Below are 15502 nucleotides of genomic sequence, written 5' to 3'. Positions count from 1 at the left end.
AGAATGAAACCACAATGTTTTACCAGAAGCTATTTGTCAGTAACAATAAAACGTTGTGGTTACATTTTTATAAATTTCATCGAATAGCTAGACAAAGGTGTGAAGTCCGAAAAATTTCCTTTTAAAGCTGATGATTTGTCGATTCGATATTTCAACTGTAACCTAATACTGAATATAACTAAAATATGAGACGTTCATCAAATATTTGTCGAATTATTCTACGCAATCGGCAAAATCCTTATATCTGCCTAATATGTTAGTTTTTGCCATGTTCAGCCTGCGCCGATGATATCAAAAAAATGAAACGTCACAGATTACGAATCAATTTTACTTTCTTTATCAAGAGCAAACCGGTGAAAACGGATACGTAAAACATCGACTTTTCCGACTGCGCAGCCGCGGTGCCTCGGCTCAGATTACTTACAGCCTCTATGCGCTGGTCTCTTGTTGTTGATGATGAGAGAGAGTTTCTGAGTTTATGTGTCGCATACACTTCAGACTCGAGTTCCATGGTACACTCCACAATAACAACTGCTAAAGTGCGCGGCGTTTATCAAACCTACACCTTTGACACATTAAGTTATCGAGGTTTAGAGTTTTTGTGGTCGTGGAGAGGAAAAACACACTCGAGTTGTGGACCAATGAAGAATGTTGACATTGCTAGTCGATCGATGTACTAATGGTCACATTCAGCTACATTGTCGCCGCAATCTGTGATAGCTAGAGTGAGAAGAACTGATAAACTAGAATTTAACACAAATGAGAGTATTGCAGCTGGTGCTGGTGCTTGTGATGCTAAACTATTGAATTTGTTTAGTTCAAAAAAGTCAATTTTTTTGCGAAGCAGCTGCAATAGAATTTACAAAGTAGTTTTAGAATGGTCAAATTACTGTCTTAAATCGATCTGTACACAATAAGCTTTCCATCCCCTAGTTTGCAGAGCAGATTTAATAGCCCTTTCCCTGATGTTAACTCAGAATTCACAAATCAAAATAAGAGCATAGCTGGTGCTGCTGTTGCTGTTGCTGTTGCTGCTGCTGCTGCTGCTGCTGCTGCTGCTGCTGCTGCTGCTGCTGCTGCTGCTGCTGCTGCTGCTGCTGCTGCTGCTGCTGCTGCTGCTGCTGCTGCTGCTGGTGCGGCTGCTGCTGCTGCTGATAGCGAGATTTGCAGAGTCAGTGTTTTTGGTAAAAAAAACCCTTTCAGTTTTACGTTCTAAAAAGTCATAAAACGCATTTCAAAATTTTCAAAATGGTATCGTAGATTCTGCTAGCTTGTCAGTTATGGAGGTTTTAGTACGCTAACCGCCTCTAGTCGTCTGCGCTGTTCGCTTGTTATTCGTTTTTAGTCTGTGATTTAAAAGACCTATTAAATATAATTCCCGTTGTCATTGACGACGACAAACGCCGTTTACACGGGATCATCAACTTCCATTAAGTTTACGTGAACACGCGAGAACGTGCGAGATTTCTGCTACCAGACGCAGACGCGTTACTGCCAGAATAAAGCTGATATTCTATTAGGGAAAATGGGGGTAAAAATTCTAACTGATTTTATTCAGCATGAATCACGAGTACAAGATTTTAAGATGAAAAAGGAGCATCAATTAAAAGATGAAACTGGGAAAAGAAAAATGATGTTATATCTATGAAAAGAAACTATTCACCCATACAATATTCTTTATGAGCTAGTTCCAAGACAAGTCAGTGATATTTGGCGATATTTAGATAAATTGGTTTTATTCGGATGAATTGACGGCTAAATTATAAGTATCTAGGGTTAAATGGAAGGCTGAAAGATGGGGAGGGGGAGTGAGAGAGGGATAGATGTTTATGGAGACATCTAACGCACGAAAACTCATTTCCTATTCGGATATTATTGTTTTTTAATGAAAGATCGACAACTTAATGCAACTATTTTCATGTCAGAAAATGTTGAAAATTCAAATGTTTTTTTTTTCTAAGGCTGTTGTTTATCATTTATTATGATGTAAAATCGTAAAATCGAGAGCGTGAAGACGTTTTGACGACCGAATAAAACAACACTGGTGCGCCGAGCGAATACTGTTTCCAAAGGGATTTTTTTACCAAGGGGATTTTTTACCGCTAACCGTTTCCAAACCCTCTATACGGATTTTTCCGGTCTATTTCCTGCCATCTTGATGAACTCTTTTACAACACCACACGGTGCACGTATGTGACCTGCGCTGAGCCACAATCTTAGCGCTCGAAGAAAGAATATACACGTACTTCAGCAGTATACATAAAAAAAGTTGACAGTTGTCCTAATAGCAAAAAACGAATCGAAACCTAATTTCTAGTTGTGTGCAGTGTTTATATAGTAGACTCATTGTTAGATACACAGTGTGTAGGTCTCTTACACAAACTTATAGGCAATGTGTCGATTTGATTCATATTCTCCGTTTGACACGGGGCCGTAATGTGTCTAAAGTTTCGCTTCTAAAATTTCAATCATGATCGTCTCACGTAGATGGAACCACACGTACAAATATTCACCGTGTGGACGATCAGTTCTTGAAAGTGTACTGATGAAATATCTAATGTCTGGTGTTTGTAGTTCATTTTCAATTAGAAATGTCTCAGATGAAGCACTGGGCACATGTGAAGTATGGACGATCAGTTTTTGAAAGTGTGCTGATAAAATGTCTAATATCTGGTGTTTGTAGTTCATTTTCAATTAGAAATGTCTCAGATGAAGCACTGAACACATGTGAAGTGTGGACGATCAGTTCTTGAAAGTGTGCTGATAAAATGTCTAATGTCTGGTGTTTGTAGTTCATTTTCAATTAGAAATGTCTCAGATGAAGCACTGAACACATGTGAAGTGTGGACGATCAGTTCTTGAAAGTGTGCTGATAAAATGTCTAATATCTGGTGTTTGTAGTTCATTTTCAATTAGAAATGTCTCAGATGAAGCACTGAACACATGTGAAGTGTGGACGATCAGTTCTTGAAAGTGTGCTGATAAAATGTCTAATGTCTGGTGTTTGTAGTTCATTTTCAATTAGAAATGTCTCAGATGAAGCACTGAACACATGTGAAGTGTGGACGATCAGTTTTAGAAAGTGCTCTGATAAAATATCTAATGTCCGGTGTTTGTAGTTCATTTTCAATCAGAAATGTCTCAGGTGAAGCACTGAATACATGTGAAGTGTGGACGATCAGTTTTAGAAAGTGCTCTGATAAAATATCTAATGTCCGGTGTTAGTAGTTCATTTTCAATTAGAAATGTCTCAGATGAAGCACTGAACACATGTGAAGTGTGGACGATCAGTTTTTGAAAGTGTGCTGATAAAATGTCTAATATCTGGAGTTTGTAGTTCATTTTCAATTAGAAATGTCTCAGGTGAAGCATTGAACACATGTGAAGTGTGGACGATCAGTTTTTGAAAGTGTGCTGATAAAATGTCTAATGTCTGGTGTTTGTAGTTCATTTTCAATTAGAAATGTCTCAGATGAAGCACTGAACACATGTGAAGTGTGGACGATCAGCTTTTGAAAGTGTGCTGATAAAATGTCTAATATCTGGTGTTTGTAGTTCATTTTCAATTAGAAATGTCTCAGGTGAAGCATTGAACACATGTGAAGTGTGGGCGATCAGTTTTTGAAAGTTGCGCTGATAAAATGTCTAATATCTGGTGTTTGTAGTTCATTTTCAATTAGAAATGTCTCAGGTGAAGCATTGAACACATGTGAAGTGTGGGCGATCAGTTTTTGAAAGTTGCGCTGATAAAATGTCTAATATCTGGTGTTTGTAGTTCATTTTCAATTAGAAATGTCTCAGGTGAAGCACTGAACACATGTGAAGTGTGGACGATCAGTTTTTGAAAATGTGCTGATAAAATGTCTAATATCCGGTGTTTGTAGTTCATTTTCAATTAAAAATGTCTCAGGTGAAGCACTGAACACATGTGAAGTGTGGACGATCAGTTTTTGAAAGCGAGCTGATGAAATGTTTAATGTCTGGTGTTTGAACATCATTTTCCTATGTGATATACCCGTCACTCTCGTCGTATCGGTTTTCGACGAGACATACGATATTTAAAACAGCCCGCTGTCGCACGCCACGCGTCTGGCAGAAAATCGTAAACAGTAAAATATCGTTAAAACACTTCACTTTTCAACCAGAGTTTTTCAAGTATCGAAAACAATATGTGCTTCATGAAGTGTACCACATGCAAACAGGCCTCGATACGTCGGACACAGTCTGGACAAAACCTCACCACATCAGATATTCGATCGTTAATACATCCACACTTCACATTGTGTTCAGTGCTTAGTGTTTTGAACTGAGGAGATATCGACACATAGAGAATTGGGGACGAACTTATCATTTCTACAGTTCTGGGGATCCAGTTCCACAGTTGTGTGGGCTTAATTTGTTTCTGGACCCAGTTCCACAGTTGTGTCGGGTTAATTAACCTCTGAACCCAGTTCCACAGTTGTGCGGGCTTAATTTAACTCTGAACACAGTTCCACTGTTGTGTGGGTTTCAATTGACTCTGGATCCAGTTCCACAGTTGTGTGGGTCTAATTTGTCTCTGGATCCAGCTCTGTGCTAAAGACTCCTTGTAAACTGATTTATACAGGATGGTTGGAGGGTAATCAGGGTTCACCCGCAGTCAGTTTGATGCTGAGGGATCTGTAGTCCCCTGTGGGTACGTGAGACCAGTCTAACAACCACTATCGGATATTTCAACTTATCAGTTCGAGATGAGTTCATGATTTGAGAATTGAAATGACGCGACCGACGCTCGGGCAGACGATAAGATATTCAAATGAGAATCTAATTAGAAATCGGTTGTAGATAATTTGCTCACGTTACAGCAATTTGATTCCGCTGACAATCCTCGAGTATCTTCTCTCTATATCAGATTAGAGTTGATTAAATATCGAAATGCTAAGATCAGGTGCGCGGCTATCCGTCATCCGTTCTCCAAGTATAACTCATTTAGAAATGTTAGACATTAATTTCGTGTTTTCTAAAGATGCGATTTATACAAATTAAAAATGAAATCGCAAACGAGATCTATTTATCAAGACGCAATATTTAAGGCTCTAGATTGTCGGGTGTGGTGTCAGCTACAACTTTCAATAGACACAAACTATTTGCAAAATATATGAAATTGATGGTTGTCCAAAATTGATGCTTTTCCCCCTCTCTCTCCCTCTCTCCCCCTCTCTCCCTCTCTCTCTCTTATCGATAACCTCTCTCCCTCTTTCATCCCTAACCTCTCCCCTCCATAATTCCAAGAACCCCCAGCTATTTGCCCAGCACCAGGTCCTCCCACATCATAACATCCTCTCACAAAACGATCACTCTGATAATCGGTCTCAAATCGCTGCTTCTGATGTTGTATTAACTGAAGCACTATAACGCGCTTTACCAGAAAACAGGGCAATAAAAATGACAGTTGATATTATCTGTTACACACAGAACGATGACACAGAACGACGACGTTGATGATGATAATAATTGCGCAATAATAAAATTCTATTCGTAGAATAATTGTCACCATTAGTTTATCGTCGAACGAATGAGGAGTAAATTTTATGCTTTCAATGAATCAAACAGGTTTCAATCTATTTTCAATGTTGATGTTTTGATCTTGAATTAGTGGCATGGATCACGAAGTGTTTGTTGGTTATCTTTCTTTCGGTTGTGACGTTTTTTTTTAAATCTTGATATGTAGATTGATTTGATCGGGTAGATTTCGTTTGATTATTGTTCCGATTCGGTGTCGATTCGGAAATCGAAGTACAGATATATAGTTTTGCGATCGGCGGTCGAGTTTAAAAAACTTTTTGTTTCAATCGAGGTACATAATTGGGGAAATGTCGGATCCGGTTCACTCAAACAATCTTCCAACCAGTCCGAACCGGCAAGCGACTGATTGGGGTTAATTTTGTCGGCTGCCTCGATATTTTGGAAATAACTATATACTCTTTACAAGGCTGATGATGCTAATGTATTGTAAGATAGCCAGGCTATGCTTCAGTGCTGAATAGCCTGTCTATACAACAGGCTATTCAGAGTTGCTAAGGCAGCTGCCCTTCATCTCTCCCTGCTTGCTTCCTCTACGGTGTCAGTTGTTCTCTCGATATAGAGAGACACCTGTCCCGAGTTTGTCAAAATCAGCCTATAGCGCCGCTTTTCTAAATAGTTAACCTTCGTATTGGCATAAATAATAATAAGGCCGCGCTTTCCTCGGGATATTCTCATACGCACTTTTGTTGTATTCGTTGCTTTCCCAATATTTTTGCCCTGCGCCTGCGCTAGTAAACAAAAATCATTTTTTAATATTCGTTTTTATTCTGTAAACTATAGGTGCATTTCAGCCTCTTACGCCGCATTTTAAGTAGCTTTCGACAAAACTAAGCCACACTTTTTTGAAGGAAGGTTCAAGAAAAAGAGCACTTTTCGTCGTGAAAAAGGACAGATCTTAAATATGAATGTTTCGATAACCTTAAAGTTAACAAAACCTTCAGTTATAGAAATGAACTGATTACAAATTCTATTACTGTTTACAAAATTACCCGGCCGATTAGGAGAATCAAGGTAGCCCTAGTCTTGCTAAGCCTGTTGCTAAGCCTAAGACTACTGGTACTGGCCCTAGAACTGGATAAAACACAATAAAACTGACCCAAACCATAGATAACTGGCCCCGGAACTGGATTGAAACGCCAACCATAAACATTATCAGATATAATGAGAGAGAGTGACTGTAATACTGGCCCTAGAACTGGATAAAAAAACAATAAAACTGACCCAAACCATAGATAACTGGCCCCGGAACTGGATTGAAACGCCAACCATAAACATTATCAGATATAATGAGAGGGAGGGAGAGTATCTGATCGGGGTCGCATTGCTCTGTGTGATATTGTGTAGCGTCGCTGTCACATCTTGTTTCGTGTCTGATGTCGTGACGTATGAATTAACGGTCCCGCAGCGAGAGATCAGATCACACCCGTAATTAAATCAAATACTCGTTAATATATACAGCTTTCATATATGATCAGCGCAGATAGGGAACTGTGTGTGCGTATGTGTGGAGATATGTGAGACAACTAGAGACTAACACGAGTAGGGGGGGGGAGGGGACTGACATGGGCTTAGATAGAATGGTCATAAGTCGAAAAATGATCCGGAGTTGTTAGATTGGTTGTATAACCAAAGTGAGCTTAGACTTGTCTTAAATTGTTACACTAGTTATAGAACTAAAATGAGCTTAGACTGGTTTTAAGTTGTTAGATTGGTTATAGAGCCAGAAAGAACATAGACTGGTCTTAAGTTGTTCGATTGGTTATGGAACCAAATTGAGTTTAGACTAGTCTTAAGTTGCATTGGATTGGTTATAGAGCCAGAAAGAGCTTAGACTGGTCTTAAGTTGTTAGATTGGTTATAGAGCCAGAAAGAACATAGACTGGTCTTAAGTTGTTCGATTGGTTATGGAACCAAATTGAGTTTAGACTGGTCTTAAGTTGCATTGGATTGGTTATAGAACCTAAATGAGCTTAGACTGGTCTTAAGTTGTTAGATTGGTTATAGAGCCAGAAATAACATAGACTGGTCTTAAGTTGTTCGATTGGTTATGGAACCAAATTGAGTTTAGACTGGTCTTAAGTTGCATTGGATTGGTTATAGAACCTAAATGAGCTTAGACTGGTCTTAAGTTGTTAGATTGGTTATAGAGCCAGAAAGAACATAGACTGGTCTTAAGTTGTTCGATTGGTTATGGAACCAAATTGAGTTAAGTCTGGTCTTAAGTTGCATTGGATTGGTTATAGAACCTAAATGAGCTTAGACTGGTCTTAAGTTGTTAGATTGGCTATAGAACTAAAATGAGCTGAGACTGGTCTTAAGTTGTTAGATTGGTTATAGAAACCAAATTCTACAGTTAGGTCCAGTGCTGGCTATTGTATTTATTGTATTTATTTTCATTTTCCCCGTCACAAAATATTGAACATATTCATTAAAGCCTCGATAAGTTCTAGCAATATTAGTAAACCAACGCGGCCAATGATTTAATCAGATAAGAATTGATGATAAGCACTTCAAACTAAGTGCGAATTAATTGTTTAAAAGCTTATCACCGGTCGGAGTCGTGTAGACAGCGTGTATTACAACATGTTAATCACTTATCAGACATTATCTCTCTCCCTACAGTTCTCGGTTTGTATCTGTGTAGCTATCGTTACAAATCGTTACATATGGTGTTAACAACTTCATCGAGATTTTAGATACAGTGTCTATCTCGGAGTGTAATGTAGTAGAATATACCGGCTATAAGAAGACGAGGAGGGGATGTCTTCCAGATGCTCCTCTCGTTCACTACGGGATTCTGGATGCAACCCGTATCTCACTCTTTCCGTAAAATTGATGATCATCATATGATATTTGTTTTAAAAACAATTTTCTTCGTAAATCGCAAGTTTTTGTTTATAAGACGAAAAATGAATAAATGGAACAAACAGTGCGAGGACTTGTTTATTTTCGATGTTCAGTAGTGAATGGAAGATCGTTAGAGTGGAGGACATTGTGTTCATCACAACTTCCCCTCCCTTCACAGCTATGGTATCAGCACCTTAGTGGTGTTACCTTCAAATAACTTCCCCTCCCCTCACAGCTATGGTATCGGCACCCTAGTGACATTACCTTCAAATAACTTCCCCTTCCCTCACAGCTATGGTATCGGCACCCTAGTGGGGTTACCTTCAAATAACTCCCCCTCCCCTCACAGCTATGGTGTCAGCATCTTAGAGACGTTACCTTTAAATAATCACCCAATGGGCCCCGACTAGAATCAGATGTTCTACTTTCTCATCTCGTGACACTGCAACCTTCCACGCTTGTGTCGTATCTATCTTTTGATGTAGTTAATGGCCAAATACCGCTGGGGTAATCATCTACACGACGTGCACTCAAGGTCGCGTGGACCGGTTTGATGTACGCCGAATCGTCGCGACTAAATAGAACTAATCGCTGTAATGTCGTCACCTTTACCCCGCTCGTCGTACTTCTCTGTATACGCCGCAAGGACGCTACGTAATTGCACCTGTCGACGAGCGAGTTACAAGTATTTTGACGCTTAATCCATAGCCGTAATGGCTACGTCTGGAGTTTGGGTTTTTTGTTGTTGTTTAGGCTAAACAAAAATGATACCTTGTTTCTCCGCAGCGGCCGGGTCATTTTTGTAAAATATGATAAAATTCATAAACAGTTCATTTCCATAGCGGCCGGGTCTGTTATGGTGAAATTGATCACGATTTTTAAAAAAGTAATGTACAGGGTAGATAGGCGGCCGGCCGGGTCAACATTTAAGCTCAGCAGAGCAGAGAAACAAGGTATCAATTTTTTTGGGCCTTATGCTCTTTCTATCGATGATCATTTCGTGTACATGTTTTCACCACAAGTTATTAAGGGTTCTATTTATTAATGCTTTGATTCTATATTTTGGGGCTTTTTAGAATTTCCAACTTTGTCACTGAACATAATTCCACAATGACCTTATTAGTAAAATGTAAGAAATTTTGGCATTCATTTTCGGCATTCCCCAAAAAATAAGCAAAATATCTCAGAATATATGAGAAAACAATTCTCATCAATCAATAAATGGACCATAGCGTCCTTCCATATAATTAGATATTCGTTGAACACATTCTTCGGCTCTTTATACCTTTGATAAGCCATCCTCTCTCTTGTAGTTGCTAATTTTTTGATCCATATATATTTGTGCGTTTATCGCCTTCCATAATAATTGGCTCCTAAGCTTTTACTAGTATTTTCGTATTTCTCGCCATCCGTATAATCTCGATTCCTGCCATATGTAATAATGATAATTAGTACTTTCTCTATTTTGCCACTCAGCATTCTTCGATGCTAAAATCTCCCACTTCCATCGGTGTCGCTGACATGTCCTTGACGGCTCGCGTAGTGTATTTATAAGAGTGTTGTCTTCTGGTAGTTCATTAATTACATACCTTTCACTTTCGCTTGTATTGATTGATCGTGTTCAGTACTTAGCATATACACATTTAATCACATCTCAGGAAGTCATCCCTATGGTGATAAATCCTTAACCTATGATTTCAACGAGCTGCGACGACGTGAAGCACTTCGACTTACTTTGGTGGCATTCATTGGCATTCCATTCTTGACATGAACTTGGTCTTATGGTATGACCTTTAACTCAATTAGCTCGCCTTAATCATACTTTTGATGGCCGTGAAAGATGTTCCGAGTCTTTTTTCTAAAATCAAAAATGCCTTTGGTTTATTGGGCAGTATCTTTTCCCGATCTTAAAGGTCACCTGTACTACATTTAGCTTCTTGTCCTGTATCACGCCTGTTGCTTCTAGGGAAACACTGTCTATCTGTAAAAGTAACCGTTAGCCACATTTTCCACACCCAGGCTAACCAACCGTTGTACCTGAGCAAAACTTCAGCATTATCGATCTATGATAGGATTTCTTCTTTACCCGGGCCTACGTTATGGCCTCAGGCGTCTACAACACAGTTCTTGTATTTGCATATTGGCTGCGACTTTTCAAGTAGATTTAAAAGCCCTCTCACCTTATGCCTGGCCTTCGACTACCCATGCCCTGTCTAAGCCAGCCTCCCGCCTTATACCTGGCCTTTAACCTTCAAAGCCAATTTTGCCAGCCTTGTATATGGCCTTTTGCATTTAGGCCAACCTACAAGAACAGTCTCGCACGTTATATCTCATCATTCGAAGTGACTAACATTGTATATACTACCCAGCACGCGATAGGCGATAGTATACTCCCATCGTGACGCGAAACCAATTTCCAAATTGAACTTTGCCATCGCCATTTGGGAATACACCAGAATCAACTGTCGCCTCATTTGCTTGTTCAATTCACGCATTTTCGATGGGATCGTTAAACGTTTTTCTAATTTCGTTAATTGACACCGTCGTTGTCATAGCGTTGATACGTGAACGTTGCGTGTATTATTGTCAGTAAAACGTTAACGTCATTGTTGTCGGTATGATGTGAAACGTTGACGAAAGCTTGATTGTTGTGCTACTGTTGAGTTAGTGAGTTTTATTCTAAGTTCTGCATTTTTACCTGAAAGTCTAATGGTATCGTCGGATTCGGGAACGATGATCAATATGCAGTAGCAGCAGCAGCAGCAGCAGCAGCAGCGGCGGCGGTGGTAGTAGTGATGATGGGTAGAGAATTCCAGGCAGCAGTCATTGTCAGATGTTTAGGGTAGAAAATCGATGCCTCATATAATTCAAGATCAGTTCTAGTTGAAACCGGTTGTCCACGGTATAGCTGTGCACATCATGTACTAACGTGCCATCGCGAATGGTATCGTCATCTTCATCACCATCCATCAGCGCTATTCACACCCTTACAGATGGTTGTGTCTTCTGCCTATGGCGTTGTGGAAGCATTTCATGGAATCCACCTTTGCCTTCACACAAAAATGGCTGCCTCCATAAACTAGCCTACTACACTAAACTCAAATTTATATGTGGTTATATACAGCCTTGTAGCAGATATGACTGCCTTCATAAATCCCCCTATGACATCATTAGATAGATGTGGTGGTATAGACACCTTTCCAGGTTACATGATGATATAACCTGCTTAGTGATGGAACAGGGAAATTATTCATCCATTCTGGAAATGTCAACGCAGCTAGTCAATGTTGATGAAAAGTGAGTTAAGGAGGCTATCATTATATGTTCATCAAGTTTATTATTGTAACGTTCAGCGGTTTCACAATTCTTGGTTGGGATTTGACTTGATGGAATTGAAACATTGCAAATGCAAAAAACATCGCAGTCGAATTAAAGTCTAATCTGAAATCTTGGCACCGACAACAGTCTGTGGGGAACTGTTGTAGTTCTGTGTGCTCGGGAGGATCTGTTCCGCTGCTGTGATCGCGCACCCTCTTTCACTAGTCTCTCACCGTAGCGACTAAACTCACTGAAGCGTTTGATCGAAGAACAACAATCGTCTACGTGACAACGACGACGACTGCCGTCGTTGTCACGTGTGTGCGTTTGATTGTTTACCTCGGATTAATTGTCACGAGCGACGTCGAAGCGGCGACGAAATTAGATTTAAGAAAACATATTCCACACCGTCTGTTTCGAATACGGCTCATAGAATAAATCTCGTCGGAGAGAGAATATTCCGAGCTGACATTCCTCCGCACACGTCTCACCACAGATTGTCGCAGGCAGCGTTGACGCTGGATGTTGTTGGTTTATTATTCGTTACGAATCAACGGGAGAATTGTCGTTGATCCGGCGTTAAGCGCGGGTAATCCAGGAGTATCATCGCTACTCATCAATCACCACGGGAAACCGCTTATACCGAGTGCTGTTCAGATTACAAGTGAACAACGACCTTTTTACAAGGAGAACCCTTACACACCTTCCGCATACAGACCCTTAAATACATTGCCCATAGAATCCCATCCTCGATCTCATAAGAATGGCTACATCTACAAATGAAGTGACACTAACGCTTCCAAAAACTATGACTGCCTCTATGAATCCCCCTATGACATGATCAAATCGATTTGCCAATTGGATAGACACTTCTAGAAATGATGGCTGTCTCTATAAATCCCCCTATGACATCATCAAATCAGGGTAAACCGGTAGACACGTGCAGAAGATATGGCCGACTCTATGAATCCCCATGTGACATCAGCATTGACGGGGACTGAGGAACGTAAAGGGACGTAACATGAATAAACAAATCTATCATATCATCTATGTAGTTTTCTTGCTGTATGGCCATCTCCAGTAAATCACCCAATGACGTGTTGTTAACCACGTGGTGTTCCTGGTGACTACTGCAGAAAGTATGGCTGCTTCGGCAAAAGGTCATTCTCATTCCAGCTGATGATTGCTGTGTTAGTCAACAGCCGAAACGTTGTCGTATATGAATGAATTAATAATCACATAAAATTCGAATTGTGGAACTTCAATTATCTCTAGGTCATCTTTCAAAAACCTGATTTGAGTTAGATCTTGGGGAGTTGTTGGCAGTTCACCCCGTCCTGAAAGTAGGCTAGTTGTTCCCACGGTCATCGCTCAGTAGTTCCCGACTTATGGATGGAGGTAAAAAGCCATCGCAAACTAAAAGAATACGGATTGAAATATGTATCCCATTTAGTACGCACTTATCTACACTTCCCACTTCGTTCGATGGCCATGACGTATGTGTACATATGTATATGAACACCGAGATGTGTTCTTGGAATACAAATCGATAAGATTCAATATTGCCAAACTCTCTCGCCGTGAGGGAAATACACATATATACAACATCAGCAGCATCCTCATCATCTCGTCTGCTCTCAGCGCGTCCGATACAGCTTATTAATCACATCGGCATCCTCTCTCCATCTCCTCCTCGCGCGTGCGAGCAAACGGGTTCATACCGGTACCGATTGTTGTCGTTCGGTCGTCGTTGGCAACGATGATTTGAAATTTCGCCGAGCATGTTTCGTCAGGTATCGAGTGACAGAGAGAGAGTCTGTTAGATATTATTAATAATAACTTTATCATCGACAGAAGGAGCCGTTAATAACGTATACCTGGTGATGACATGTTTGAATTGTACGTGTGAGAGTTGTGGGGAGGTGGTGCTGACCATTATCTATACATCAGTTGCTAATACAATCCTCTACCAGGATTAGACTGTTTCAACTACAGTCTGTGAGGTCATCTAGACGATCATAATGTCGAATAATTATCCAAACAATTTTTTAGACTTGAATTTCGAAATACAAATCCGGTCTAAAAAAAAAATTAAAAGATCCAACCTGGTCTAGTGTAGTGGGCATATCGGTGGTGTGTTTCGGCATTTTTAGAAGCAGCCTATTGGACAGAGGCTGCAGTTGCTCCAAAGTTGGTTAAAGATAACTGGCGGATAAATACCATAGTGACAGTGAATTTACAATTGTCACTATACCACCTATCAGCTGGTTACCTGCCAAAGACCTTTTAGCAGCTTGCCTCATGGCGTTATAACGAATTTGGCAGTGTTGAAAATAATGGTTGGTCTGAAACCTCGGTATAAGACTCGTGATTCTTGACAAACTACAAACTCATAGATCGATTTTACAGATTCATCATCGTCATCATCATCATACTTTCCAGAATTTTTGTGATCCGTTGAATCACGTGGTAATTAGGGAAGCTTCACTCGAGATATTTTAAGTGTGGCACCAGTATTTTGTAATAGTATATTATACACATTTTACTCAGTGATACAGTGCACTTAACTTGTCAGAAGTTTCAAAATGTATCGATGTTCGGGAATGAAGTGTTTACTGATGAAGTCGCCAGTAACATCTTTTAGATCTTCAATATACCTATCATAATATTATCTCTTTACGGCTATTGAATCGGAAGATACATTATTCAGATATGAGTTTCACGTTTCTACGGTTGGGTGAATCGAATTTGGCTCAAGTTCCACAGTTGTGTAAATCAACCTGCAGACTGGAACCTACTGTAACCTATATATCAGACAGTTACCATTGAAGTGAGGTGATAAAATGTCTTATATCTGGTGTTTGTAGATCATTATCAATTACGATGTCTCAGGTGAAGCACTGAACACATGTGAAGTGTGGACGATCAGTTTTTGAAAGCGAGCTGATAAAATGTCTAATGTCCGGTGTTTGTAGTTCATTTCCAATTAGAAATGTCTCAGGTGAAGCACTGAACACATGAGAAGTGTGGACGATCAGTTTTTGAAGGTGTGCTGATAAAATGTCTAATGTCTGGTGTTTGTAGTTCATCTTCGGTTCAGAATGTCTCAGATGAAGCACTGAACACATGTGAAGTGTGGACGATCAGTTTTTGAAGGTGTGCTGATAAAATGTCTAATGTCTGGTGTTTGTAGTTCATTTTCAATTAGAAATGTCTCAGGTGAAGTTCGAGACTCACGTGAAGTGTGGACGATTAAGAAATAGGAGAATGCTGATGAGCCATCGAACGTCTCCTAAGGAGCAGTCGGTTCCAACAATTATATGTTTTCACATTGTGGATAAGTTATCATATATATCTATCTATCTATCACGTCATGATAATGACATTTGTAAAGAACTGCTGATCACAAAAGATATCGTATTGTCGATCGCGTAGCATCTGTTACTGATCGCGTAAGACAACGATGACACAGATTGTTTTATCCTGCCGAGTCACAGAATGAAAAATAGAGGAGAGGGAGAGGGAGGAGATAGTGAGGATGAAAGAAGACGGGTTGAGAGGTGAGAGTGGAAGGCGAAAAGAGTGGAGGTTTAGATACAGAGACAGGAGAGGCCCAGGGAGATGCCCCACTCCCCAAATCGAAAAACATGTTAGGAATATATTGTGATAGAGGTCTTCACTTTCCCAAATGAAAAATCCGGATGGAGATGAATACCTTCACTTTCTCTGCATTGAGCTATGAATACAAGAGATAGTTATGCGAGAGAAATGG

This window comes from Tubulanus polymorphus, chromosome 12, assembly GCF_964204645.1.
Source record: "Tubulanus polymorphus chromosome 12, tnTubPoly1.2, whole genome shotgun sequence".
NCBI lineage: Eukaryota > Metazoa > Nemertea > Palaeonemertea > Tubulaniformes > Tubulanidae > Tubulanus > Tubulanus polymorphus.
The sequence above is the reverse complement of the archived record's forward strand: the minus strand, read 5'-3'. Positions refer to the sequence as shown.